The sequence below is a fragment of the Falco naumanni genome, chromosome 4 (genome assembly GCF_017639655.2).
Source record: "Falco naumanni isolate bFalNau1 chromosome 4, bFalNau1.pat, whole genome shotgun sequence".
Lineage (NCBI taxonomy): Eukaryota > Metazoa > Chordata > Aves > Falconiformes > Falconidae > Falco > Falco naumanni.
In genome coordinates, this window is record NC_054057.1 from 113444284 (window position 1) to 113470597 (window position 26314).

The 26314-nt window shown below is 46.3% G+C and overlaps 3 long non-coding RNA genes and 1 pseudogene across 3 annotated transcripts; 3 read left to right on the forward strand and 1 right to left on the reverse strand.

Moving 5' to 3' along the window:
• Positions 1–271: 271 nt before the first annotated feature.
• Positions 272–13226, forward strand: LOC121086694. Its single transcript, XR_005827432.1, has 3 exons — positions 272–286; positions 770–774; positions 12044–13226. It is a non-coding gene; the product is annotated as an uncharacterized LOC121086694 (long non-coding RNA).
• LOC121086696 lies at positions 7685–11388 on the forward strand. The gene is made up of 4 exons (XR_005827434.1): positions 7685–7956; positions 10698–10712; positions 11044–11130; positions 11295–11388. It is a non-coding gene; the product is annotated as an uncharacterized LOC121086696 (long non-coding RNA).
• Positions 13227–13388: 162 nt separating the features above from the next.
• On the reverse strand, positions 13389–15800 carry LOC121086693 (annotated as a pseudogene).
• A 2202-nt stretch (positions 15801–18002) lies between these two features.
• LOC121086695 lies at positions 18003–22274 on the forward strand. The gene is made up of 2 exons (XR_005827433.1): positions 18003–18061; positions 21978–22274. It is a non-coding gene; the product is annotated as an uncharacterized LOC121086695 (long non-coding RNA).
• Positions 22275–26314: the final 4040 nt, after the last annotated feature.

Sequence of the window (26314 nt, forward strand, 5' to 3'; positions counted from 1 at the left end):
AGTACGATTTTAACTATACAACAAATGCCTGTTAATAAAAATTTGAGCTTTGAGTCTATAGAAAAGGAAAAACTAGAACAAATGGGAGCTAAGGAACAGGATGGTAAGTACATATTGCCAGATGGGAGAGAAGTTTTACCAAAGGGCATAGCACTCAAAATATTTTCAAAAATACACAGTAAAACACACTGGGGAACCCAGGCGTTAGTTGATCATTTTAATCAACTGTTTGCCTGTATAGGTGTATATAATGTAGCAAAAGCAGTTACAGCAGCCTGTGAGACCTGTCAAAAAGTAAACCGAAACAACATGAGGCAAAAACCTCTTGGAGGACGTTCCCCAGCATACAGACCCTTTTCACACATGCAGGTGGATTTTACTGAATTACCTAGAGTAGGGCGTTACAAATATCTCTTAGTACTGGTAGATCATTTAACACATTATGTTGAGGCTTTTTCTACCTCCAGGACAACAGCTAACCAAGTTACTAAAGTGCTACTTGAACACATTATACCTCGATATGGAGTACCTGAAGTAATCGACTCAGACAGAGGAACACACTTTGTGTCAAAAATTGTTAGAGATCTAACAGAAAGCTTGGGTATTAAGTGGGAATACCATACGCCATGGCATCCACAAAGTTCGGGAAAAGTTGAAAGGATGAATGGGGAAATAAAAACTATTTTAACTAAATTAATGATAGAAACCAAATTATCATGGATTAAGTGCCTACCCATGGCACTATTAATTCTCAGAACTAGACCCCGAGCGGATGTGGGAATATCAGCATTCGAAATGGTGTATGGAATGCCCTATAGAATTGAAAGCCCACAAACAAATATTTTAATTCGAGACCGTACGATTAATGAATATGTTTTACAATTAGCAGAACATCGTAACAAGCTTTGGGAACGCGGACTGATTGTGCAACGACCCCCGTTGGACTTAAAAATTCACAATGTTAAACCTGGGGATTGGATATTGGTTAAAGTGTGGAAGGAAGAAACCCTAAAACCTAATTGGGAGGGACCTTACCTTGTTCTGCTCACCACAGAAACAGCCATCCGAACTGCAGAGCGCGGATGGACACATGCCAGTCGCGTTAAGGGACCAGTAAATCCTCCACAGTGGAAGATTGTCAGCTCACCTGGAGACACCAAGCTTGTGTTAAAACGATAAGTAATGATACAAACTGGTTTTTTTTTTCCAGTATTTAGCAGATCTACCTTTTGGAATATAGTGCGTTTTAGGATTGATTTTTGCGTTAATAATATATTTGATTGTATATTATCTGTGGAAAATAGTTAAGTGTGGAAAAAGGGTATGTTAAATTTATGCCTGCTCAGTTTGTAACATCAACAAAGAATTTTGTTATTTGAAAGCCACCTCAACTTCTGCCACCTATACCTCTGACGTGAGGGTCAGGTGTGAGAAACCCGACTGTGAGTGTTATCCATTTACATGTTTTAAGTGCAAAAAGTGTCAGAAAAATGGTGAATACACTGTAAGAGGGAAACTCCTCCTCGAGGAGTTTGTAACTCTTGCCATAAAAGCGAGAGGCACCTAACTGATTGGGCCCTAAAACGATTTGGAAACAAATTTCCGGATTGGACTCCTGAACAGTGGTTCTATTTTGCATTCGGGATAAACCCTGAATATTATTGCTATCACCCTCAGGAAAGAGTACCATTTGTAATTGATATTGTCACAGTCCAATGTAGACGGGAAGTAAAAGCTGTAGGGTACAATGAACATATGGTAAAGGCCAAAGCTTGGCCTGCTTATGCTCACCGTTTAACCAAGTGCGAAAGGCATATTCCCACCAGGGACTCCTGCTGCCGAGAAGATGGCAAACCCCGTGGCTGGCTGCAATCCAGTCGACGGGCGAGGCAGAGGAGAACCTACCAGAGGAAAAAGCCTACAACTTGGAATGCGCAAGCGACCCTGGCTGAATTCCCCCGGGACTGGTAAGAGCCTAAAATTTAATAAAAAACAAACCCCTCTCACAGTACCCTTTTTCTTGTGCACCTTTAGCACATTAGTCTTACCCACAATGGCAGGAAATCCACACGAACCTATGGTATGGAAAATATATAACTTACAGGAGACACATGCAATTCAAAATATTACAACTCCAAAGACAGTAAAATTTACTGTACCATTAACTGCAATGATTATTGGAGGACGTAAAGATAGGGCAGATCCATGTAGAGCATATTATGTATGTCCTGCATCAAACCCTGGTAAAAGCTATTGTAATCAACCAGGTCAATACTTTTGTGGCTATTGGGGTTGTGAAACCTGGGCTTCTGATTGGACAAGTCCTGGAGACAGATATCTGAAATTTGAATGGGAGCCTAAAGGGTGTAAGCGGCCAAACATTGGGAAGGATGGACGTGTTTATGGACATTGTAATTCACCAGGATACTGCAGAAACATTAGTATCAAAGTAATGAATCCTACAGAAGACTCATGGTTAGGTGGAAAAATCTGGGGAATTAGGTTTTGGGACACAGGGCCAGATAGGGGGAGTATGTTTAAAATAATAAAAGAAAGACTTCCTCATGATCCTTTGCCAATAGGACCAAACCTGAATCCTGAATCCACCCACTTTCTCTGAAGAAAAGGTTGCCCCCGCAAGCGTCGCAACCACTTCTCCAAACTCTCTTACGGAAACAACAAACACTGTGACTGAATACTCCTTATCCAGGCATCTAAAGTTGTCAGAATCCAGAGACCCCTTATGGAATCTAATGCAAGCCTCTTATCGTGCCCTTAATGAAAGCAAACCAAAGTTAACTGAGGAATGCTGGCTATGTTATAATGTTAGACCACCATATTTTGAGGCAATTGGAAAACCAGGTAGGATTCAATGGTCTAATGGTTCAAACCCACGAGAATGCCCATGGGATGACCAGAGGAACCATACGCAAGGAATTACTATTCAATTAGTAACAGGTCAAGGAAAATGTATAGGTACAGTGCCCGAAAAGTATCAGCCTCTGTGTAACCGAACAGTCACTAACACCAATATAGAGAAACACAAGAATCAAAATGACAAATGGGCTATCCCGACACCAGGAGCTAAATGGGTTTGTTCAGACACTGGAGTAACGCCTTGCCTATCCCTAAACGTGTTTAACCAATCTCAGTTTTGCATACAGGTGATTATTGTTCCCCGTCTGATCTATCACACCTCTGAGGAGGTGTTACGCCACTTTGAAGGAGACCTGAACAGACAAAAACGAGAGCCAATTACAGTGGTAACCCTAGCTACACTGCTGATAGCGGGCGGAGTTGGAGCAGGTACAGGCATAGCCTCCCTAGTAAAAGGTCAGGAATTACAAAGTTTGCAGATGGCTGTAGATGAGGATTTAGCAAAAATAGAACAATCTATCCAAAATTTAGCCACTTCAGTAAAGTCTTTACCAGAAGTAGTGCTGCAAAATAGAAGAGGATTAGATCTATTGTTTTTAAAGGAAGGAGGGTTATGTGTAGCTCTCAATGAAGAATGTTGTTCTTTTGCTGACCATACGGGAGTAGTCCAGGACACCATGTCTGAACTCCGGAAAAGGTTAGATCAACGTAAGAAAGATCGTGAGGTGGGCAGGTCATGGTATGAAAACTGGTTTAATGTTTCACCTTGGCTAACTACTTTGTTGTCTGCTTTAGCAGGACCGCTTATTATATTGATTCTGGGACTTATATTTGGGCCTTGTATATTACGCTATATTTTACACTTTATTAGAGAACGATTTGACATAGCTAAATTGCTTATTTTAACTATGAGGTCTAGGGCAAAATATAAGAGTGTATCTATTAATGAGGATGAAGATTGTTGCGAATGCGTTATGCCACGTGAAAATTGTGCCTATTGTAATTGTGAGGTATTACCTTGTGAGTGTTATGATAAATGTTGGGATTGTGGAAAAAGGTTTATTTGCAGTGCCGAGAATGAAAGTAGCATCTAATAAACAATAATAGGATAAAAAGGAAAAGGGGGGATTGTAAGAAACTATGGACTAGGATATTGTTTATTAAGATTTATGTTAAGCATAATGTAAGAAACTATGGACTAGGATATTAAGATTTATGTTAAGCATAATGTAAAGACTAGGCGCCAGATATCCAGGATGCCTCTTGTGAAAAATAAGATAACCGCCAGATGTCCAGGATGCTGCTTGTAAAAGAGAAGATAACAACCAGACAGAAACAAGACAGACGACCCCATATAAAGATATATGAGTAAGGGGTTAACACCTCCACTACATCCAGGATGCTGCTTGTAAAAGAGAAGATAACCGTCAGACAGAAACAAGACAGAAGACCCCATATAAAGATATATGAGTAAGGGGTTAACACCTCCATTACTTCATAAACACGAAAGTAAAAAGTATAAAAAAGGACTGTTTAAACTGCTCAGGGCGGCAGTTGGCGGAGCGCAGACTCCCCTGCCGTCCAGCGCTGTCTTTGCTCATATTCTACTTGCTATAATTAATAAAATTTTAATTGGATTATGATCAATTGTGGTCTCAATTTATAACAGGACCATCAGCCAGGCCCGAGGGAAGGCTCAAAGGCTGTACAAGCTAAAGAATAGCCAGGGAAGGGATTTTAGTCCGAGCCCAAGCGGGCAAAAGGAGATGACGTTAGTCCTGCTGCCTGCAGGTGTGTGGGAAAATCACCCTGAGGTGGGGGGGGAACTCGAGAAAATTGCGTCCTAACGGAAGCACAGTATTACGGAAAGCTTTTTTGAGGGTAGAACACAGCTATAGCCTCGAGGACGGTCGGCACGCACACAGCCTGTACCGCCACCGTTCCCTAAGCAGCGGCTCGGCGCACGCCGACAGCGGTGACGGAGGACGAGCTTAAGGCAAAAAGCCCAAAGCAAACCCCTCAAAGGCCAGAACCGTTCTCAGGAACACAGGAGTTAAGCCTAAAAGTGGTTGAAAGCTGCCTCCTACCTCTTCCCCCTCCGACACCGGCACGTTTCCTCGCGATCCCTTTTCGCAAACAAAAGACGGATGCCTGCGGCATCAGCTTGGTCCCGAAGCACCACGATGCGCTTGCTGGCTTCACGCTCTCTTCTGACAAGGCTGACAGCTTCTCCGCACACGACAGCCGAGGCCCTGTGAAACACGAGGAAGGCAAACACCGGTAACGTCTCGCAGGGGTCAGGAGGAAGTCAGGATGCACTCCATTCGGAGCCCAACGCGTTACCCAAAGAATAACCCCAGCAGAACAAGAGGCAGGAACGGTCGGTAGACAGGCAGACAACATGCACGGCAGCGATACCCACGTCAGACTTGCAGGGCGCTTCCAGTCAGCCCGCTGCCGCGGCTCGGGCCGGCGGCTGGGGGAAAGACAAAGCCCCGCGCAGAGCTGCGGCGGCTGCCCGGGCAGCCCAGAGGCGGGGGGGGGGGGCGGCGGCAGGTCGCCGCGGGCCGACCCCTCCCTCTCCCGGGCCCCGCCAGGCCGCCACAAGTAGCGAGCACCGGGGCCGCCCCGCCGCCGCTCCTCGCCTCCTCGCCGAGGTAGCGGCGCAGCCCCGAGAGACAAAAAAACCCCAAAAAACCAGCCCAAAATAGGCAGCACCGTGAGGAGCCCGCTGACCACCGTCGCTGCCGGGGAGACGAGAACGGCCGGCAGCCCCGCCGGTCCCGGGCCGGGCCGGGCCGGGCCGCCCGCCTCAGCCCGCCCGCCGCCGGCACCAGGCGCTCCCCGCCGCGGCCGAGCGCCGGCCCGCCACATCCCGCCCCCCCCCCCCCCCACCTCGGCCGCTGCCCGCCGGCCCCCGCCCGCCCTCAGGCCGAGCGGTCACCCAGCGCGCCGCCGCACGTCCCGGCCCGAAAGTCTTCCAGGCTCCCGGCGAAGGCTCCGCACCGCCACGGGCGCGCCGGCGCGCCGCGCGGGCTGGAAATGAACCCCACTTCCGGGGCCGTCTGCGTAGCCCGTACGTGCGAGGCCGAAGCCCCGCTCCTAGGGGTCAAGCCGTTTCTGCGCACGGGCAAAAGCGGAATTGCGTCATACGCATGCGACGCCGCCGGAGACCCCGCCCCCTTTGGCTTCAAGCCGGCACTGCGCATGCGCTGCCCTTAGTTTTGCCAGTAACCCTTCTGCGCATGCGCAGAAGCGGCATTGCGTCATACGCACGCCGCGCCGCCCCAAACCCCGCCCCCTTTGGCTTCAAGCCCGGTCTGCGCATGCGCTGCCCTTACTCTGCAGGGCGGCGCCACTGCTGCCGCCTGGCGAAAAAATTTGGGTACTGCAGCCAGCCTAGCTAACAGACTGCGCCCTTTATTATACGAATGGAATGGAGAAGGGAACTCTGCCCACGGCCCGGCTTCACATCTCGCTGGATCAAGTTCTTCCAGTGAACATATTCAATTCGACCAGTCTAGAGAAAAAGAGAAAAAAAAAAAAAAAAAAAAAAAGAAAAAACAAAAGAATCACTCGAGAGACAGGGCATACACTTTTTTTTTCCTTATCAAAACACCAGCAACATTGTCTTAACGATAAATGAGGCAATGAAACCTTTTCTTGTAAAACGTAAGGGCATTAAAGAGAAGGTAATTCGACAGACAATACATAAACCTCTCCAGCTCTTTCCCCACGTCTATTTGACATTCCTTTCCAAAAACTTTCTCGGGTGAACGTCTTTTGTCTTTGAGCAGTGCGACAGGCGGTTTGCAAACGGCACGAGTCTCTGCTTTTTAAAAATCAATTCAGACTCTGTAATCACTTTAGATGGGGCACTTTGTGTTTCAGAGAAACAAAACCAACGTTGAGTCTTTCCTTGAACGACACAGGCCCGTTCACCTTTACATCAGAGAAACAACGTATGTGGTTCCGATCTCTCGAGGAACCTTTATTTTCCAACAGACTGCACCGTCAAGATCAACCAAGCAGTTTCCTACCGTTTCGCCAGCGAGCAAGAGGACTGTCTCGAGACTAAGTTTCCTCGAACAAACACCGAAGGGATCTTCAAGACTCGGTCCAAACGGCTCCGTCACCGTGAAATCGTAGTCCCCTTCAGCTCCACACCGCTTCATTCTGGGAACGCCCGCTAGAAAAAAAAGAAACGGTTTATTCAGTGTAACGATTCGATTGGTATACAAGCCTTCAAGGCTCCCAAGACGAAGTCTAAGAGGGTCAGGACCGTGAACGTTTGTACTGGCAGTGAAGCTCAACATCTTATGCAACCCTCAGCCAAGACAAAGGTGAAAAACTCACCGGCGCCGAACGTTTCCTCATCTGTAAGCTGCCCATCCTTAGCATGCAGGACTCCAAATTCAAAATTCACAGGTCCCGGAAAACAATAGGAAAAGGGGATGTGTAGGATCCCCCCAACCTTTGCATGTGGCTGACACAAGGGTTCTTGCTTTTGCTTGAGCTAACTATAAATGACCACGCCTGCAGGTTACCATCAACTTCCCAGACCCTGCTGCACACAAGAGTGACATCGTCCAACTCCGAGGTCCCAAAAATGAGGTGAACAAGTGCACCGAGTACATGCACAAGATGGTGGCAGACCCGGTAAGGAGGCCTTCTGCCTGCTGTTCCCTCCTACGTGCCTGGAGAACCCTGGGACAAAGCAGAGCTCTACTGGCTTGGGTAGAGCTAAAACACCTCAAGAGGAGGGAGCTGTCAACGCTGTTTTGGCTGAATGGAGGCAGGGGGGGGTAGTACCTGTTATGTGAAGGCTATAGGGGAACGTACTTGCCTTTGCTTATTCTTACAAGTCCCTCGTATAGAGAACTTCCTTGGGTCTAAGCCTATTTTCAAAAGCTCGTTTATCAGAGTTCCTGAAGTCGGGCCTCACTTGCCACGACAGTGTAATCTTCAGTTCTCCCTTCCTTTCTCCCTTAGCTTGAAAACAGCTTTTCTATTTCTGTCCCCATCTGCAAACAGTTCCACAAGAACATCGTAGGGAAAGGAGGTGCCAACATCAAGAAGGTGAGATATTGTTCCTAACTCAAGTGCTCGCGATGATCACTGCCTGCAGCAAAATCCCACTGGATGCTCTCTGCTGCTCATTGGTGATGTCAAATATAGCCTGCAAGGGCTTTTCTTCTGACGTGGGACACTTCTGAGATGATTTTTTTTTTTACTTTGTGTCAGATCCGTAAAGAAAGCAACACCAAAATTGATCTCCCAGCAAAGAACAGCAACTCGGAGACAATTGTTATCACAGGCAAGAGGGCCAACTGCGAGGCTGCTCGACACAGGATAACATCACTTTGGAAGGACCTACAGAAGATGTGCGTGTGGCTCAGGACCAGATTGAAGCCATGGTCAAGGAACTGGTGAGCTGGAGTTACTAGTTCCAGTAAGAAACTGGGGGAAGAAGGGGCAACAGAGCAGAGGGGATGAGGTGTTTGTCACATCCCTATGATGTCTTGACATGCTTAATCGAACTTGCAGAAGACAAACTGTGTGGCAGGTGGATGACACCCCTTGGTTATGAAACTCATCCATAGCATTCTTGAAAAGTCAGCATTAATTTTTTTGGTGCAGAGAGGGAAGGATTCTCTTTGTTATAGCTGGAGAGGCATGTAAGTAAGTCTTTTTGATGTTTCATGAGCCCAATGCTCTCCTCTCAAAGCAGAGGAATGCTTGTGCTCTGCTTAATAGCAGAAGTGCTTGTAGCTGACCGCTGGTGAGCCAGTGCCAATACTGGCAGTAGGCAGTTACTTAGGGCACGAGACAGAAGCGGAGGCCTGTCCTACCTGGCCCTATATAATATAATATATAATATTGTACATACATACATGTATATATATTAAAAATATAATTCTTTTTAGATCAACGGGATGGATTACGCAATAATCAAGGTTGACCACCAATTCCACTGACCCCTCATTGGCAAGAACGGAGCTAACAGTAAGTGGAGTGCCTTTCCAGTCCTTCCCATGCTCACGCTCTTCGTGTTTAGTAGAGCGTATCAGGGGCTCTGTAGCTCACTCAGTGTGCTGTCTCCATCACATTTCCTCTGCTTTTCTGGAGTGGTGGTGGTACAAGGAGAGAAATGGGCCGTGAGGCCTTGTGATGGCTTTAACGTGTGAAAGTACCCTGGGAGCCTGAATAGTAGTGGAATTACTTTGATGTGTCCTGGAGGAATTTATTTTTTTTTTTTTCCCCCACACGTTGCTCTGTGCGAATGACACTTTAGCAGCCAGTTGTGGGTGGTGGAAATCTGCTTGGTGAGCTTCTCCCTGTAGAGGAATGAAGGCAGTGGGTTGATTAGCATTGATAACATGCAGCTGTGGCCTTGCCTCAGAGGCAGTGGGTTGATTGACATGGGCGATGTGCAGGTGTAGCTGGTTCCTGCTAAGTGGTTAAATAGCCCTGTGGCTTGTGGGAGAGGGTGTCAGATGGAAGAGGAGCAGTGTGGTCTGGCTGCTGGGGGAAGGTGCTACAGCACTGGCAGTAGAATATGGCCAAAGGTAAAGCCTTATTGCGGTCTGCTAGTTTGATAGCACTGCAACATGTCCCCAGCAAAGAGTTTGGGGTAGAAATGAATGATTATTCTTTGCTTGAAATGTGATACTGTTTGGGGAAGAAACATGCCTCGCTCTGACAAGTGAACAATTGGCTCTGTAGATGCCACGGTATTTACTTGTACAGGTTCTCGTGTGGCACAGGTCTGCTCTCGCTGAACTCCAGGCTGAAGAGGTAATTTCCCCTGTCTCAACCCTACCCCACTGAGCCCTTCCCAGAGGTGGGTTTCCTTCTTCAACAGCCTCTGAGCAGTGATAATCAAGGTGCCTTGCTTCCAAGTCTTTGCCTAGCAGACTGTGTCACCACAGTCCTTGCCTTGAAGTTAACAGGATTAAGGATCTGTACAAGGTGTCTGTGCGCATTCCCCCGGACAACGAGAAGAGCAACCTGATCAGAATTGAAGGAGTCCCACAGGCCAAGAAAGAGCTGCTGGAACTTGCTTCCTGTATGGTGAGTGAGTAGGATGTGATGTTTGGGAGACTGCAGGGTTTGGGCTCTTGTGTTCCCTTCTAACCTTCTGGTGCGGGTGTGTGCCCCTTGCCCACCGAGCACTTGGATCTCATGACAAGTGCAAGTTCCTCTTCACAAATGTCTTCCTCTGTTCCCTCGGGTAGCCCTTCTCTGTCAATGCAGAGTGAATTTTGTCTAGAGAAAAGAGGGACGGTGCTGGCAAGTAAACTGTCGGGCAGCAAACCGCTGAGTAAAAGTAGATGGCTCTCCAGCTGAACACTCAGTGTGCCCTCTGTTCCCATCAGGAAAATGAACGCACTGCGGACTTAATCATTGGGCAGCAGGGTGAGCGGATCTGGGAAATCCGGGAGCAGTTCTCAGAGGTAAGGCTTGTTAGGAGATGAGGAATCCAGAGGGGTTATTTCCTACGTGGGTACCAGGCCTGTCGTCACAGAAGTAGTAACTTTAGTGGCTCTGTAGCGCAAGTGCCTGAGAAGATAGTTCTTTTAGCCAGAGGACACTAACACGGTTACCCTTTTCTGAATGGGAAAAGGGGATGTGTAGGATCCCCCCAACCTTTGCATGTGGCTGACACAAGGGTTCTTGCTTTTGCTTGAGCTAACTATAAATGACCACGCCTGCAGGTTATCATCAACTTCCCAGACCCTGCTGCACACAAGAGTGACATCGTCCAACTCCGAGGTCCCAAAAATGAGGTGAAGAAGTGCACCGAGTACATGCACAAGATGGTGGCAGACCTGGTAAGGAGGTCTTCTGCCTGCTGTTCCCTCCTACGTGCCTGGAGAACCCTGGGGCAAAGCAGAGCTCTACTGGCTTGGGTAGAGCTAAAACACCTCAAGAGGAGGGAGCTGTCGACGCTGTTTTGGCTGAATGGAGGTAGGGGGGTAGTACCTGTTATGTGAAGGCTATAGGGGAACGTACTTGCCTTTGCTTATTCTTACAAGTCCCTTGTATAGAGAACTTCCTTGGGTCTAAGCCTATTTTCAAAAGCTCGTTTATCAGAGTTCCTGAAGTCGGGCCTCACTTGCCACGACAGTGTAATCTTCAGTTCTCCCTTCCTTTCTCCCTTAGCTTGAAAACAGCTTTTCTATTTCTGTCCCCATCTGCAAACAGTTCCACAAGAACATCGTAGGGAAAGGAGGTGCCAACATCAAGAAGGTGAGATATTGTTCCTAACTCAAGTGCTCGCGATGATCACTGCCTGCAGCAAAATCCCACTGGATGCTCTCTGCTGCTCATTGGTGATGTCAAATATAGCCTGCAAGGGCTTTTCTTCTGACGTGGGACACTTCTGAGATGATTTTTTTTTTACTTTGTGTCAGATCCGTAAAGAAAGCAACACCAAAATTGATCTCCCAGCAAAGAACAGCAACTCGGAGACAATTGTTATCACAGGCAAGAGGGCCAACTGTGAGGCTGCTCGACACAGGATAACATCACTTTGGAAGGACCTACAGAAGATGTGCGTGTGGCTCAGGACCAGATTGAAGCCATGGTCAAGGAACTGGTGAGCTGGAGTTACTAGTTCCAGTAAGAAACTGGGGGAAGAAGGGGCAACAGAGCAGAGGGGATGAGGTGTTTGTCACATCCCTATGATGTCTTGACATGCTTAATCGAACTTGCAGAAGACAAACTGTGTGGCAGGTGGATGACACCCCTTGGTTATGAAACTCATCCATAGCATTCTTGAAAAGTCAGCACTAATTTTTTTGGTGCAGAGAGGGAAGGATTCTCTTTGTTATAGCTGGAGAGGCATGTAAGTCAGTCTTTTTGATGTTTCATGAGCACAATGCTCTCCTCTCAAAGCAGAGGAATGCTTGTGCTCTGCTTAATAGCAGAAGTGCTTGTAGCTGACCGCTGGTGAGCCAGTGCCAATACTGGCAGTAGGCAGTTACTTAGGGCACGAGACAGAAGCGGAGGCCTGTCCTACCTGGCCCTATATAATATAATATATAATATTGTACATACATACATGTATATATATTAAAAATATAATTCTTTTTAGATCAACGGGATGGATTACGCAATAATCAAGGTTGACCACCAATTCCACTGACACCTCATTGGCAAGTGTGAAGAGGAAGATGAAGCCCAAGGCTCACAGTATTGGTGGATCTCATTTGATGGTGCGTCTGTGTAGTGTGGCTAGTCAGCTGAATACCTTAATGCCAGTTGGGATGGCGATGATTATAGTGGCGGTGATGAAGTATGCTTGGGTGTCTACGTCTATTCCTACAGTTAATATGCGGTGGGCTCATAAGATAAAGCCCAGGAATCCAATCGATAGTATAGCTCAGACTATTCCTACGTAGCCGAATGGTTCTTTTTCCTGCATAATACGTTACAACGTGTGAGATTATTCCAAAGCCGGCAAGGATTAAGATGTAAACTTCTGGGTGGCCAAAGAATCAGAACAGGTGCTGGTAGAGAATGGGGTCTCCTCCAGTGGGGTCAAAGAATGTAGTGTTTAGGTTTCGGTCGGTCAGTAGTATGGTGATGCCAGTGGCCAGGACTGGAAGTGAGAGCAGTAGGAGTACGGCGGTGATGAGTACGGATCATACGAATAGGGGAGTTTGATATTGCGATAAGGCAGGGGGGTTTATGTTACTGGCTGTTGTGTTAAAGTTGATGGCCCCTAAGATGGAAGACACACCTGCGAGGTGTAGGGAGAAGATGGCTAGGTCTACTGAGGTGCCAGCATGGGCTAGGTTGCCTGCTAGGGGCGGGTATATGGTTCATCCTGTTCCGACTCCAGCTTCTACTGTGGAGGACGCTAGGAGCAGTAGGAAGGACGGAGGTAGTAGTCAGAAACTTAAGTTGTTTATGCGGGGGAATGCTATGTCTGGGGCTCCAATTATAAGGGGGACTAGTCAGTTTCCAAACGCTTCGATTATATTGGGTATAACTATGAAGAAGATTATTACAAAGGCATGGGCGGTGATGATGACATTGTAGATTTGGTTGTCTCCTAGGAGAGTTCCTGGTTGGCCAAGTTCTGCTCGAATAAAGAGGCTGAGGGCGGTACCAGATATGCCTGCCTGTGCTCCGAAGAGTAGGTATAGGGTGCCAATGTCTTTGTGGTTTGTTGAAAATAGTCATCGGTTGATGAAGGTCATGGGTAAGATGGCTGAGTGTTTAGGCGTTAGGCTGTAGTCCTTTTTACAGAGGTTTAAATCCTCTTCTTATCGACTCTGTGGTGAAGTTCATGTTGAGTTGCAAACTCATTGATGTACACTGAGAGTGTGCCGGAGTCTGGTAGACAGAAGCTTGTTGGTTTGAGCGTCTAGCTATTAATTAGAAGTTTATGGGATCGAGGCCGTCTGTCTAGGCTTATCGCGGAGGCCCCAGCTTAATTAGAGTATCTGAGTTGCATTTAGATGGTGCAGATTTAGTATCCTGCAGGCTTTAGTGGTGTGGGCAGAAACTAAGAGGATTTAACTCTTATTTAAGGCTTTGAAGGCCTTCAGTTTGGTAGGCAGGTTATCCTAAGTTTCTTAGGTCATGGTCAAGATCGCGGGAGAAAGGGGGAGAAGGAGGACTGACAGGGAAATTAAGGTAGCAATTGGTGTGCCTGTGGATTTGTTATTATATCATTGTTTTATGAAGTTTGTACTGTTTGGTGGGAGTGTGATTGTGGAGCAATATGCCAGTCGTAGGTAGAAAAATAAACCTAGTAGGGAGAGTATTGAAATAATTATGGCTGCGGTTGATCTCTCTTGCTTGGTTAGTTCCTGGATAATGAGTCATTTTGGTGAAAAGCCAGTGAGTGGGGGTAGGCCGGCTAGGGATAGTAGTGCTAGCATCAAGGATGCGTTTAGTGATGGTATTATTGTTCAGGAGGTTATTATTGTGGATAGTTTTGAGTTGGTTGTGTTGAGGGCTAAGAAAATGGAGGCGGTTATTATGGAGTATAGGTAGAAGGTTGTTATTGTTAGCTTGGGGTTGTATATGAGGATGATGGTTATTCAGCCTAGGTGGGCGATTGATGAGAAAGCTAGGACTTTTCGGATTTGTTTGGTTAAGTCCTATTCACCCTCCGATGGCTGCAGATACAATGGCCATGGTTGTCAGTAGGAGTGGGTTCAGTGAGCGGGCAGTTAAGAAAAGAATAGTGATGGGGGGAGTTGTATTAATGTAGAGAGGAGTAGGGCAGTGGTTATAGGTGAGCCTTGTATGACTTCTGGAAATCAGAAGTGAAAGGGTACTAGGCCTAGTTTTATTGCGATTGCTGTAGCTAGTAGTAGGGAGGCTGTTGGGTGGGTTAGTCAGGTAATGTCTCATTGTCCGGTGAATTGTGCGTTGATTGTGCTTGAGAAGAGGATTAATGTGGAGGTGGTTGCTTGGATGAGAAAGTATTTGGTTGCAGCTTCAATAGCTCGAGGGTGGTGTGATTTTGAAATGAAGGGGATAATGGCAAGGGTGTTGATTTCTAGTCCAGTCCAGGCTAGTATTCAGTGGTTGCTTGCAATTGTGATGGTTGTTCCTAGTAGAAGGCTTAAGGAGAATGTTAGTTTTGTGAGGGGGCTCATTTAGTAGAGGAAGGGGTTAAACCATCATTTCCGGGGTATGGGCCCAATAGCTTTTGTTTAGCTGACCCTACTAGGAAGTAATATAAGGGGAGTATGGAGGGCTTTGATCTCTTCTGTGCAGGTTCAATTCCTGTCTTCCTAAGGTTTTGCAAGGAAATGAGAGGGTTGGTAGACCTCTGTGTTCACTTTATCATAGTGACCCTTAGACATTCAGGCACCTTTCCTTATGTGGGTGTGTTTTTAAGCGGGGGGGAGACCTGCGTAGCAGATTGGTATGCTAGTGTGTCAGAGACATAGGGCTAATGTTAGTGGTAGGAAGTTTTTTCAGAGAAGGTGTATGAGTTGGTCATAATGAAATCATGGGTATGAGGCGCGGACTCAGAGGAAGCCAGAGGAGAGGAGGAGGGTTTTTGTGGCGAGGATTATTGGGAATAGTTCTAAGGGGAGGCCTAAGGAGCTGGGGTTGATGAATAGAATGGTGGTGAGTGCGTTTATTAGTATAATGTTTGCGTACTCAGCTAGGAAGAATAAGGCAAATGGGCCTGCGGCGTATTCTACATAGAAGCCTGAAACGAGTTCGGATTCTCCCTCTGTCAGATGGAATGGGGCGCGGTTGGTTTTGGCAAGGGTAGAAATGTATCATATTATTGTGAGAGGTCAGGTGGAGAAGATGAGGTATAAGGGCTCTTGGGTGGTAGCAAGGGTGTTTAGGGTGTAGTTTCTGCTTAGTATGATTACGGAGAGGAGGAGGATGGCCAGTGTCACTTCATATGAGATGGTCTGTGCGACTGCTCGGAGGGTGCCGATCAGGGCGTATTTCGAGTTTGAAGCTCAGCCTGATCACAAGATTGAATATACTGCTAAGCTTGATATGGCTAAAAGGAATAGTAGGCCTAAATTCAAGTCTGTGAGGGAGAAGGGCAGGGGGAGGGGAGTTCAGATGGAGATTGCAAGAGGGAGGGCTAGTACTGGGGTCAGGGTGAAGAGCAGGGGGGAGGAGGTTGATGGTCGGATGGGTTCTTTGGTAAATAGTTTTACGCAGTCTGCTACGGGCTGTAGAAGTCCAAAGGGGCCGACAATGTTTGGGCCCTTTCGGGCTTGTATATAGCTTAGGATTTTTCCTTCTAATGTTAGGAAGGCTACGGCGATTAGGACTGGAAGAGCATAGGCTGAAAACATGATAAGGTGTATTAGAGGTGTTGGTTGGGTCATGGTTGAGTTGTGGGGAGCTAGGGAGAGGATTTGAACCCCTAGTTAAAGGGCTTAAGCCTTTTGCATTTGCCAGGCTTTGCTACACTAGCGACCCTTTTTTAGGTGTTTGAGGTAGGTAGTCCCTTGAGCAATTTAGTTGAGGTCATTGCTTGGGGAGAGGAGGCATGCCTGGAAGTATTGGCCCCACCTTTCCGGTCCTTTTGTACTGGGAAGGGTTTGTCATAGATAGAAACCGACCTGGATTACTCCGGTCTAAACTCAGATCATGTAGGACTGTTAATCGTTGAACAAACGAACCCTTAATAGCGGCTGCACCATTGCGATGTCCTGATCCAACATCGAGGTCATAAACCTCTCCGTTGATGGGGGCTCTTGGGAGAGATTGCGCTGTTATCCCTGGGGTAGCTTGGTCCATTGTTCAACCATATTGGGTCTGGTTGCTGTTTGCACGTTGATGGGTGGTTCTTGGTTAAGATAGGTGGTCTTATTTTTGGAGGGTGTGTTTTACTCCAAGGTTGCCCCAACTGAAAAATTATAGGCCAGTGTTGTGGGTGTAGTGTGCCTGATAGGTTTAGGTTTGGTGCGTGGTGGCCACTGATTTTTAAGTTGCATGGGGTCTTCTTGTCTTATGGTTTTATTCCTGCTTTTGCACAGGAAGATCAATTTCACTGATTATCTTAAGAGACAGTTAAGACCTCGTTTAGCCATTCATACAGGTCTCGATTTATGGGAAAATTGGTTGTGCTACCTTTGCACGGTTAGGATACCGCGGCTGTTGAATGTAGTGTCACTGGGCAGGCATCACCTCAGATACTTGTCAGGCTGGAGGCTATGTTTTTGGTAAACAGTTGGGCCTTGTTTGCCGAGTTCCTTTTACAGATTTTAATCTTTCTAGTGGGCGCACCTGGGTTGGGTTAACAGCCTGCTAGAATGCTTGATCTTGTTGTAGTTGGGACATTAATGTTTCTGTTAATGGTATTTGGTATTAAGTTTGTGCTTGAGAGGTAGTAGATTACCTAGTTACTCATTTTAGCATTAGCTCTTCTATGGTTGGTAGATTGACCTGCTAGTTTTGAAGGGAGTCGTGTTGGTTTTGTATTTTTTACATGGAGCTTTGACACATTCCTTGTTGGTGGCTGCTTGAAGGCCTACAATTTTGAAAAAGTTTTTGAGTTATCCACTAGCGAAGGCTGTATTCTTTCTTAAAGGAGCTGTACCCCCTTTAAATGGCTCTTAGCTCACTTCACTTTGGGCTGTTGGGAGTCCCTAGGGGAGAGGCTAAGGGCGAACTTAGATTCGCTTCACAGGTAACCAGCTATCACCCAGCTCGGCTGGCTTTTCACCTCTACTGGCAAGTCATCCCACTCTTTTGCAACAGAGACGGGTTCGCTCAGGGGCAGCGGCTTATAAGTAGCTCGCATGGGTTTTGTGGGGGCAAGCTTAAGTTCACTTTGCTTGGTTGTTCTTGCGAAACCACAATGCAGAAGGTAAAAGGGCGTATCTTTGCTGTTTATTGCTTGAGGTTTCACTTTTATTTCACCTATCCCTTGCGGTACAGAGCTCTATTGCACCAGTGGGCCTTTTCTATCGCCTACACTAAGGTAAGAAAATGTTTTAGTTTAGTGATGGAGGGGTGAATTTTTAATTTTTTGGGCGTTGTGGTTGGGCTAGAGGAGGCTCAGGGCAATCTGGTTGGTGACAGACATCTTTCAGGTGTAAGCGGAGTGCTTTAGTCTTATAGCTACGCCCCGGTATACTAAGTACACCTTCCCGTACACTTCCCTTGTTACGGCTTAACTCATCTTTGGCTATAGTGGTGGATTAGTTATTTGGGGTTGGTAGCTTGTGAGGAGGGTGACGGGCGGTATGTATGTGCCTCAGGGCCGACTTAAAGTAGGGTTACGTTATCCTGCTTTACTGCTAAATCCGCCTTCCAGAAACAATTTCATGCTTCCTTCCGTTGAAGTGTTCTATCTTAGAAAATGTAGCCCGTTAATTCTACTCCGTGGGCTATACCTTGACCTGTCGTGTTAACGGGGTGGTTATTGTGCTCACTGTGCATCCCTCAATTAGGGTGAGCTGGCGATGGCAGTATGTAGGCTGTTTCTGGTGAGGAGTGGTAGGGTGTAGCGTGGGGTGTCGTTTACAGAACAGGCTCCTCTAGGTGGGTTTGGGGCACCGCCAAGTCCTTAGAGTTTCAAGCGTTTGTGCTCGTAATTCTCGGGCAGATGTGTTTTGGTATGGTGTACATCAGGATTTAGGGCTAGGCATAGTGGGGTATCTAATCCCAGTTTGAGCCCTAGCTTTCGTGGGGCCTGGTCTGTCAGGTTTACTAGGATCATCTTTAGGTTGGCCTTAGGGGTATCTCGGGCTTATGACAGCTTAGTTGTGTTTCAGTTTCCTAGTTATTATGACAAGCTCTCGTCATCTACATATAATCTATATATAAGATTGTTTTTTCAGTATCACATTGCATCTAGATGATGCCCCAAAACTTGCCTTTTCCATTGCAAGCATCAACATGCAAGCTCTGTTGGAGAGATATCAGTGGGTTGGACTGCCACAAGGTATGAAAAATAGCCCTACAATGTGTCAATGGTATCTTGCAAAAATACTCGGTCCTGTCTGTAATGCTATACCTACTGTGTTATTGTATCATTACATGTATGACCTTTTAGTGGCAGCACAACATCATGAAGTCATGGAGAAAGCTGTAGCCCTTGTCACAGATGCCGTGAATTCGGCCGGTCTCTCTATAGCACCAGAAAAGGTCCAAAAGTTTCCCCCTTGGAAATATCTGGGCTGGTGGATAAGAGCACAAACTATTATTCCTCAACCATTGCAGATCAATACCAATGTAAGAAACCTGCATGATGCACAGAAACTACTGGGAACAATAAATTGGGTTCGACCGTTATTGGGAATTTCTAATACAGACTTGGGTCCTCTGTTTGACATACTAAAAGGGTACACTAATCTTTGTTCTCCACGTGATCTTAACTCTGAAGCAGATACATCTTTACAAAAGGTTGCCTCAGCTATTGTTCTCGACAGGCCCACCGATGGGCCCCTGAATTGTCTTTTTACTTGAAAATTTTAAACGCTGTACGACAGCCTCATGCCCTGATATTTCAACGGGACCTTCAAAACTCAGACCCCCTGTTGATTATTGAATGGATCTTTTTAACTAACCAGCCTACAAAACCTATTTTGACACAAGATGAAATGTTTCCCTCTCTGATTACTAAAGCTAGATCACACCTGCTAACCTTATCAGGGAAGGATTTTGTCTCTATTTGTCTACCAATAACAACAGTATACATAAAATGGCTTTATCGGCAATCTGACACCTTTGTTATGGCACTTGCCGACCATACAGGTCAAAAAACTTCCCATCCGCCTTCACACAAACTGTTTAACATTGATTTTCCGTCTGATGTTAAAACCCAGAAGCAGCGAACAACCCTTACAGGCACTTCCTGTGTTTACAGGTGGATCGGGCAAATCACATAAATCTGTTCTTCTGTGGTGGGATGATCAACGGAGACAATGGCATTCGGACATAGAGACAGTCTCCGGTTCACCTCAAATAGTAGAACGGAATGCAGTTGTTCGTGTTTTCCAAAAACGGAACGGACCCCTCAACCTTGTTACCGATTCTGCTTATGTTGCAGGTATTGTTACATGAGCTGAAGCTTCTGTGCTGCGGAGTGTTTCGCATTCCCAACTTTTTACCCTGTTACAGGAACTTATTTTCCTTTTGGACTCTCGATCTGCGCCTTATTTTGTTATGCATATTAGGTCTCATACACTACCTGGTTTTATTGCAGAAGGCAATCGACGAGCTGACCTATTGACGTTACCCGTTCAAGTGCTGCCAGACCGGATTGCACAAGCTAAACTAAGTCACTCTTTTTTTTTTTTTTTTTCCAGTGAAATGCTGGAGCTCTTAAGCGACAGTTTGACCTTACTTCTCAACAAGCATCAAATATTATTGCTGTCTGTCCTGATTGTCAAAAACATTCTTTCCCATCAATTGCTACAGGAGTTAATCCTAGAGGATTACAAAGCCTACAATTATGGCAAACGGATGTCGCACATGATTCTGAATTTGGTAACCTTAAATATATCCATTCTTCCGTTGCTACATTTTCAGGTGCCTTGTTTGCCTCTTGTCACACAGGAGAAAAGGCACGAGGTGTTCGTAGACACTTAATGCGTGCTTTTGCTACTTTAGGTCTTCCCTTGAAGATCAAGACAGGTAATGGTCCAGCTTATGTTTCCACAACTGTAAAAGCCTTTTTTGCCCTATGGGGTATAACTCATATTACTGGCATTCCTCCTTCCCCCACCGGTCAATCTCTCATTGAACGGTCTCATCAGTCTCTAAAACGTTTGTTACAACAACAAAAAGGGGGAACGGGAATGGCTATTCCGGAGGAACAGTTACAGAAAGCATTGTGTGTTTTTAATTTTTTGAATTGTTCTTTCATAGATAACAACCCACCGAGAGTTCGACATTTCACTGCAAATACCTCCTTCGAGGCACGGGTTAAAGCCCCACTATTGGTCCGAGATCCAGAAACAGGTAAAATTATGGGACCGTATCCTCTTGTTACATGGGGAAAAGGTTATGCTTGTGTCTCTACAGAAAAAGGACCTAGATGGATCCCAGTGAAGAACGTAAGACCTTTCCGTGAACCTTTACCGCAGGCAACCGATACCGACCCTACAGAACGAAATAAAAACTGTGTGAGGATTACTGTTTGGCATTCCTGTTAGATACCCAAAATCGGGACATAGAATATAGATTTCGCTTTTTACAGCGCCTACAACGAACACTATCACCCTGGATCAAACCTCTTAAGAAAGGTAATTCTCTCGGACCGAGCAGGGGAACGGGACAACTCATTGTACACGGAGCATGTACATGGAACAAGGATTCCCTTGACACCGATAAGGGGAAGGGAGGATTCATCATGAGAGAACAACTAGGTGTTATGAAGGAGAATAGGAAAGAGAAACATGGTTATTTAGTGTTTAATAGGTGTCTGCGCGCTTGTAGAGATGTATAGTTATGTAACTACAGGAGCGGTTTCTGCCCTGAGCCTGGTGGCGCGCACAGCTGCGGTTTGTGTCCTGGCTCAGAGATGTAAACAGGGGCTTCCCTGTTATGCTAAAGTGTCTCTCTCTGCATAAAAAAAGAGGGAATGAAGGGAATGACCCCAGAGGTATGTTCAGAGAAGGCATGCTATGTTTCGAACTTTTGGATGGAACCAGTTCTCGTTTGGCGTGCCCTTCCACCTACGTGTAATGTTAATCCAAAAGAAGATGATGTTGTTCACACTTTGAATGTCGATCATTGTCTTTCTGTAGGTGCTAATGTAGTAGGGAGGCTATGATGGGAGCGTGTCGCAGCGGTTCTTCTCTTATCCGGAGTAACGGCAGGGAAAGCATTAAAGAGTTAAATCACCTTGTTTGGTAGGCAGTTGAGAATGTGAGTCAAAATTGCCACTGCTTTTTGTTGTTGCTTCAAGGACGCGGCTGTGAGGATTTTGATGGCATGTGCTGCGTGGATTTTAGGCGCCCCATTGCAGCAACATGGTATCAAAATCTGAGAAAATTTCAGCCTTTTTTGGCATCCATTCACTCAATTGGCAGTATTGTTTGTTTGCTATTACCTTGGTCACTGTCATGTTTGCAAGGGCCCTGCAGAACATGGCAAACCTGGTACTAGCTGTTCAAAAACAACAAGGGGCAACTGTAAAATTGTACGGAACAAAGACAGTGGGTTATTTTGACATTGACAATATGTCTTAGTCGGTTTTTTATTTGTTCTATTACTTATGCCTTGTTTTTACTCGTTGGCTTTCAAAGGTTCTTTTGTGCGACAGGAAGGGGGAGATGCAGGAGCGGGCTGGAAACTAGGACCATGTGTGGCAATCGGTCAGCTGAGGGGAATGTGCTCGAGCTTGTCTAGACAACACTTAACGTGATGAGGCATATTTACAGAGCACAGGGGAGTGGGAGACGGATGGCGCCAAGGAAAGGTAACACCTTGCTGTTAATGGCTGGTAGTTAACCACCAGTCAGGGGTTGCCAAGTATGCAAGGCTCAGCTTCAAGAACTAATTAGTTTAAAAAGCGCAGCTTCTGGAAGTGTATAAAACCTCGTGCTTCTCTACAACACATTGACGTTTGCTTGCATCAAGCTGCATCCAGTCTCTTCATTCGCCGCAGTCAGGTTCGCTAGCATCATCTTTAGGTTGGCCTTAGGGGTATCTCGGGCTTATGACAGCTTAGTTGTGTTTCGGTTTCCTAGTTATTATGACAGGCTCTAGTCGACTCGTTACACCGTGTGACCGTTGGCTTGGGTTTCTTGTGTGACCGCGGCGGCTGGCACAAGATTTACCAACCCTGAAGGCTGCCGTGACTAAGTCAAGCTTGCGCTTATTGCTTACTGTTAATTTCTGCTGAGTGCCCGTGGGGGTGTGGCTGAGCAAGGCGTCTTGGGCTACAGTTGGTAGTGTGTGCCTGATGCCTGCTCCTTTGGTCTTGGCAAGAGGCCTAGGGCATTTACACTGGGCCGCAGATACTTTACAGTTGGCTCCTGCTAGACACATACACGCAAGGTTAGGACTAAGTCTTTTGTCCTCGGCTTTCGTATTGTACGCCATCTTGGCATCTTCAGTGCCACGCTTTTGGATTGTAAGCTACGGGGACGTGGCTTCGTTGGTCTCGTTGGCTTCTTTGGCTGTTTGGGTGCCTATAGTCTTAGGGGCGTGTGTGTATGGGGGATTTGGGTTAATATGATTTTGGTGTTGGGTAGGTGGTGTTTATGGGCTATATAAGATGTCAAGGAGAAGGCTAGGTTTGAGTGGTAAAGGTGTTAGAGGTTCTCGTGGTTGAATTGTGCAACAATAGTTTGTCAGGCTGTAGGTCCCGGGGAGGTGCCGGGCGAGAATATACAGGTCAAAAAACTTCCCATCCGCCTTCACACAAACTGTTTAACATTGATTTTCCGTCTGATGTTAAAACCCAGAAGCAGCGAACAACCCTTACAGGCACTTCCTGTGTTTACTAGGTGGATCGGGCAAATCACATAAATCTGTTCTTCTGTGGTGGGATGATCAACGGAGACAATGGCATTCGGACATAGAGACAGTCTCCGGTTCACCTCAGATACTAGAACCGAATGCAGTTGTTCATGTTTTCCAAAAACGGAACGGACCCCTCAACCTTGTTACCGATTCTGCTTATGTTGCAGGTATTGTTACATGAGCTGAAGCTTCTGTGCTGCGGAGTGTTTCGCATTCCCAACTTTTTACCCTGTTACAGGAACTTATTTTCCTTTTGGACTCTCGATCTGCGCCTTATTTTGTTATGCATATTAGGTCCCATACATCACTACCTGGTTTTCTTGCAGAAGGCAATCGACGAGCTGACCTATTGACGTTACCAGCTCAAGTGCTGCCAGACCGGATTGCACAAGCTAAACTAAGTCACTCTTTTTTTTTTTTTTTTTTTTCAGGGAAATGCTGGAGCTCTTAAGCGACAGTTTGACCTTACTTCTCAACAAGCATCAAATATTATTGCTGTCTGTCCTGATTGTCAAAAACATTCTTTCCCATCAATTGCTACAGGAGTTAATCCTAGAGGATTACAAAGCCTACAACTATGGCAAACGGATGTCGCACATGATTCTGAATTTGGTAACCTTAAATATATCCATTCTTCCGTTGCTACATTTTCAGGTGCCTTGTTTGCCTCTTGTCACACAGGAGAAAAGGCACGAGGTGTTCGTAGACACTTAATGAGTGCTTTTGCTACTTTAGGTCTTCCCTTGAAGATCAAGACAGGTAATGGTCCAGCTTATGTTTCCACAACTGTAAAAGCCTTTTTTGCCCTATGGGGTATAACTCATATTACTGGCATTCCTCCTTCCCCCACCGGTCAATCTCTCATTGAACGGTCTCATCAGTCTCTAAAACGTTTGTTACAACAACAAAAAGGGGGAACGGGAATGGCTATTCCGGAGGAACAGTTACAGAAAGCATTGTGTGTTTTTAATTTTTTGAATTGTTCTTTCATAGATAACAACCCACCGAGAGTTCGACATTTCACTGCAAATACCTCCTTCGAGGCACGGGTTAAAGCCCCACTATTGGTCCGAGATCCAGAAACAGGTAAAATTATGGGACCGTATCCTCTTGTTACATGGGGAAAAGGTTATGCTTGTGTCTCTACAGAAAAAGGACCTAGATGGATCCCAGTGAAGAACGTAAGACCTTTCCGTGAACCTTTACCGCAGGCAACCGACACCGACCCTACAGAACGAAATAAAAACTGTGTGAGGATTACTGTTTGGCATTCCTGTTAGATACCCAAAATCGGGACATAGAATATAGATTACGCTTTTTACAGCGCCTACAACGAACACTATCACCCTGGATCAAACCTCTTAAGAAAGGTAATTCTCTCGGACCGAGCAGGGGAACGGGACAACTCATTGTACACGGAGCATGTACATGGAACAAGGATTCCCTTGACACCGATAAGGGGAAGGGAGGATTCATCATGAGAGAACAACTAGGTGTTATGAAGGAGAATAGGAAAGAGAAACATGGTTATTTAGTGTTTAATAGGTGTCTGCGCGCTTGTAGAGATGTATAGTTATGTAACCACAGGAGCGGTTTCTGCCCTGAGCCTGGTGGCGCGCACAGCTGCGGTTTGTGTCCTGGCTCAGAGATGTAAACAGGGGCTTCCCTGTTATGCTAAAGTGTCTCTCTCTGCATAAAAAAAGAGGGAATGAAGGGAATGACCCCAGAGGTATGTTCAGAGAAGGCATGCTATGTTTCGAACTTCTGGATGGAACCAGTTCTCGTTTGGCGTGCCCTTCCACCTACGTGTAATGTTAATCCAAAAGAAGATGATGTTGTTCACACTTTGAATGTCGATCATTGTCTTTCTGTAGGTGCTAATGTAGTAGGGAGGCTATGATGGGAGCGTGTCGCAGCGGTTCTTCTCTTATCCGGAGTAACGGCAGGGAAAGCATTAAAGAGTTAAATCACCTTGTTTGGTAGGCAGTTGAGAATGTGAGTCAAAATTGCCACTGCTTTTTGTTGTTGCTTCAAGGACGCGGCTGTGAGGATTTTGATGGCATGTGCTGCGTGGATTTTAGGCGCCCCATTGCAGCAACATGGTATCAAAATCTGAGAAAATTTCAGCCTTTTTTGGCATCCATTCACTCAATTGGCAGTATTGTTTGTTTGCTATTACCTTGGTCACTGTCATGTTTGCAAGGGCCCTGCAGAACATGGCAAACCTGGTACTAGCTGTTCAAAAACAACAAGGGGCAACTGTAAAATTGTACGGAACAAAGACAGTGGGTTATTTTGACATTGACAATATGTCTTAGTCGGTTTTTTATTTGCTCTATTACTTATGCCTTGTTTTTACTCGTTGGCTTTCAAAGGGTCTTTTGTGCGACAGGAAGGGGGAGATGCAGGAGCGGGCTGGAAACTAGGACCGTGTGTAGCAATCGGTCAGCTGAGGGGAATGTGCTCGAGCTTGTCTAGACAACACTTAACGTGATGAGGCATGTTTACAGAGCACAGGGGAGTGGGAGACGGGTGGCGCCAAGGAAAGGTAACACCTTGCTGTTAATGGCTGGTAGTTAACCACCAGTCAGGGGTTGCCTAGTATGCAAGGCTTAGCTTCAAGAACCAATTAGTTTAAAAAGCGCAGCTCCTGAAAGTGTATAAAACCTCGTGCTTCTCTACAACACATTGACGTTTGCTTGCATCAGGCTGCGTCCCGTCTCTTCATTCGTCGCAGTCAGGTTCGCTAGCATCATCTTTAGGTTGGCCTTAGGGGTATCTCGGGCTTATGACAGCTTAGTTGTGTTTCGGTTTCCTAGTTATTATGACAGGCTCTAGTCGACTCGTTACACCGTGTGACCGTTGGCTTGGGTTTCTTGTGTGACCGCGGCGGCTGGCACAAGATTTACCAACCCTGAAGGCTGCCGTGACTAAGTCAAGCTTGCGCTTATTGCTTACTGTTAATTTCTGCTGAGTGCCCGTGGGGGTGTGGCTGAGCAAGGCGTCTTGGGCTACAGTTGGTAGTGTGTGCCTGATGCCTGCTCCTTTGGTCTTGGCAAGAGGCCTAGGGCATTTACACTGGGCCGCAGATACTTGCGTGTATGTGTCTAGCAGGAGCCAACTGTAAGGTTAGGACTAAGTCTTTTGTCCTCGGCTTTCGTATTGTATGCCATCTTGGCATCTTCAGTGCCACGCTTTTGGATTGTAAGCTACGGGGACGTGGCTTCGTTGGTCTCGTTGGCTTCTTTGGCTGTTTGGGCGCCTATAGTCTTAGGGGGGTTTGGGTTAATGTGATTTTGGTGTTGAGGTGTTGGGTAGGTGGTGTTTATGGACTATATAAGATGTCAAGGAGAAGGCTAGGTTTGAGTGGTAAAGGTGTTAGAGGTTCTCGTGGTTGAATTGTGCAACAATAGTTTGTCAGGCTGTAGGTCCCGGGGAGGTGCCGGGCGAGAATATACAGGTCAAAAAACTTCCCATCCGCCTTCACACAAACTGTTTAACA